Below are 3,969 nucleotides of genomic sequence, written 5' to 3'. Positions count from 1 at the left end.
CGTAACAAGAACTTTTTCAAGTGAACTTAACTTAAAAATAAGTGAATTTACTTTTATGTTGCATGAAAATTTGTCCTGGGACCTAAGGGTTTTTGGTATTACGGTATTCGTGTTGCTCGTAGGGCAGAATCTTCTGGATTTTGTCTTCAGGACTTTGGATTTTCCGATAGGTTCTTTATTTTTGATTTTTCAACACGTTCTTATCTTAAAAGTTTAAAATCTCTAAGAAAAACTACTTTCAACTCCATGAGTTTCTCTATTTTAAAGATCTCAACGTAAATTATATTATTATAACATTATTTAATTTTATCATCCTAATGTATTTAAAAAAAAACTTTATATAAAATATAATAATTCAATTTAATTGGTGGGACAATCATTTCTCTCTCGTTACATCGACGAGATGTAAAAGATCCATAATCCATGAAAATGCAGATTGAAAACAACAGTAAAAGGCAAATTCAGCTTCTTGAATAACATCAACATCTCAAGCCAATATGTCATTCAAAACCATTATTGCTCCAACATATATGTAATTCAAAGCAGGGGTAGGTAATGACAGTAGATCAATTTTTTAAACATCTTCATTGTTGACCACCAAATCATCATCCACACTTGTTCCAAACCATCAACCAACACCGGTGCTATTGATTTTGTTATAGCTGTAGATGAACACAGTTTGGTATGTTATCGTCAGTCTAAAGGACTAAACCACTTTGGTTTTGTGAGAATAAGGAACCACAAACCCACCAAAATCTTTCGGTTTGGCTATTCACAATATTCAGTGGTCTCAATATCATATAGGTAGTTTCGGCTTCAATTTGGATCCTACCTTATATATTTTAAATGTACAACCTTCCAATCAAAATTAAAGTAATCAAATCCAAATGATTGTTTTTGTATAATTTCAAACTCAAATGCTAATTTCATTGAACTACTGTTACTGTGTATGGGATAAATTTTATATTTTAGGTTTTATTTGGACTTCACTATAAGATTCATCTCATGTTTTTTTTTATCAGCATTAATAGGGAATTTCCTTATTAGAAATATGTTATATACATAAAGCAAGTATAAATAACACCACGACATCAATCTCTTAAAATTAATGGGTGGTGACTAAAACCAAATCTTCAACAACAACGAAAACAAACATGCATACACACATGTGACAATATATATATATATATATATATATATATATACTTGAGATCACGTGAGACCAGCCTGTTTTCGTGAGACCCGTGAGACCAACTTTTTACACTTGAAACTTCACAACAAAATGCTGTGAAAGTAACCTTCACAGTGTTTTTGCTGTGAAGGTTCGACTTTTTTAAACTTTCACAGTGTTTTTGCTGTGAAGTTTCAAGTGTAAAAATGTGGTCTCACGAAAACAGTCTGGTCTCACGTGAACCTAACCCTATATATATATATATATATATAGAGAGAGAGAGAGAGAGAGAGAGAGAGGGAAGATCAAATGTTAACCATCATTTTTGTGTTAACTTTGAAAACCCTCTCAACCAATCAAATTTCATTATTCTTATAGGTTTATGTCTTGTTCATTTTACCCCTTACAAGGGTATTCTAGTAAATTGAATTCATTTGTAATCCCAAACAATTAATGGGGAGTTACAAACAATCAAATCCCAAAAAATATGCATTCATATTATTAATTTTTTTTACTATTGATCTTCCATGTTCATTCTTGTATGAATTCCTAAATCGCATAAGAAAACACGGTAGTAACGATTTTCGGTATTGATCAATTTGAATACAAATGAACCGTGAACACAATTTGAACACAAATGAACAACCGTGAACACAATTTGAACACAAATGAACAACCGTGAGCACAATTTGAACACAAATGAACAACCGTGAGCACAATTTGAACACAAATGAACCGTGAACACAATTTGAACAAATTAACAGATGCTACCTTAATTTTGTGGGACGTCTATGTATGTGAATATATGGGCCAAAAATTGCACATATCGTGTTCACGGTTGTTCATTTTTGTTCAAATTGTGTTCACGGTTCATTTGTGTTTAAATTCATCAATACCGAAAATTGTTACTACCGTGTTTCTTATGCGATTTAGGAATTCATACAAGAATGAACATGAAAGATCAATAGTAAAATAATAATAATAATAATATGAATGCATATTTTTTGGGATTTGATTGTTTGTAACTCCCCATTAATTGTTTGGGGGTTACAAATGATAAATGTATTTTTTTTCTCAAAATGCCACTTTCATCATTGTTCACTAGGCCTCATTAAAATTCAAACTTTAAAATTTAATTTTTTTATTGATTAATCTTAACCGTTGATTATAGATTTGGATGACCAAGATCAGTTAATAAGGTTAACACAAAAATGATGGTTAACATTTGATCTTGGCCTTATATATATATATATATATATATATATATATATATATATATATATATGAAACGATGGCCATGATGAATACACACACAAAAGTCAACAGAAAATGACAACAAAGATAAACTTCAAGATATATATATATATACATATATATATATATATATATATATATATATATGAAACGATGGCCATGATGAATACACACACAGAAGTCAACAGAAAATGACAACAAAGATAAACTTCAAAGACTCTCCAGATCCCGAGATGAGTTCAAGCAGCTTCCCAATGAAAAGGAGACAACAAATGTCTTGAAGCATTATGCATACACTGTTTATAAATGATTTCTTTCCCCTTTCAAATGTAAGATAACTACAAATACAGATCTAAAAAGGTGCATACCCCATATAAAGTTACTAACCATCGTGAAGTTGCAGGTTTGCTCCCATATCGTAATATAGTTCAATACCGAGAGAATTTATAGTAACATATGAATGCTAATATGTCAACAAAGAAATCTATCATATAAGCAATATAAGGGAGTTCAAGCTACACTTAAACACACACACACACACAAAGGATTTGAAGAGAGTCGTGAATTCAACACAACTAGCTAAAAGACTCTAAAACTGAGATCAACTCTATTAAACTTCTTACTTGATAATGTTAAAAGCCGGAAAGAAACTGCATAAAGCTAAGTGTTGAGTTGATTTCTCAATGCGTATCCGGCTGTCCCATTTGAAGTTTAAGTTGTTTATAAACATGTAAGATCTAAGTAATTTATCAGTAGAATTAAGATATGATTTTATGTCATTTAAGTAATAACGTATTTATGCATTCGTTAGGCACGCGAACAAGTCGAACTCTATCGTGAATCCCGTTTGATCATGCTTACTTCTCTATTCCGCCTAAGGTACGGATTTCACTTTCTTTGACTCTTGGGCAACTAGTTGTTGTAGTTGACCATTCGTAACGGTGTGTTGGTCCCGTTAGGGTCTACAAGATGTGTATAACAGTTTGTAGAAGGGGGATGATGAATACAAACACAATAAATTTTTCAAATTTAAAATATATATTGATAAAGAAGGATCAATACAGATTTTACAAGATTATTTACGGAAAGATAAGGTAGATAAAACCTATCTAAACAATCTAAAGTTACACACTAATTCTTAGCAAATAAAAAAAAGATTTGCTATAAAAGACTTAGAAGAAAGTAAGTTCTTTTTGGGTAAGAACTATTTAGAATACAATAAAGGGATTCTAACTTGCTCTTGGAAATGAGCGTATTGTGTTCTTAGATGTGTGTTCTTTTACTTATGAACGTGAGTTAGGGTTTAAGAGTAAGTATCCGTCAAAAATAGAGATGCATGGAGATAAAACACATCTATTTATACCAATTGCATTAAATGCACATTTAATGCAACGTGGTAGAGTTAGATTACGTGTCAAGCCTTTAAAGAAAGACTTATCATTTGCTACGATGAATAATACAAAAACTTATTCATAAACAAACATTCTTTAATCCGATATATATATATATATATATATATATATATATATATATATATAGAGGGG

Source organism: Cynara cardunculus, assembly GCF_001531365.2.
Source record: "Cynara cardunculus var. scolymus isolate 2C chromosome LG 8, CcrdV1, whole genome shotgun sequence".
NCBI classification, from domain to species: domain Eukaryota; kingdom Viridiplantae; phylum Streptophyta; class Magnoliopsida; order Asterales; family Asteraceae; genus Cynara; species Cynara cardunculus.
This window is presented reverse-complemented; position numbering follows the sequence as displayed.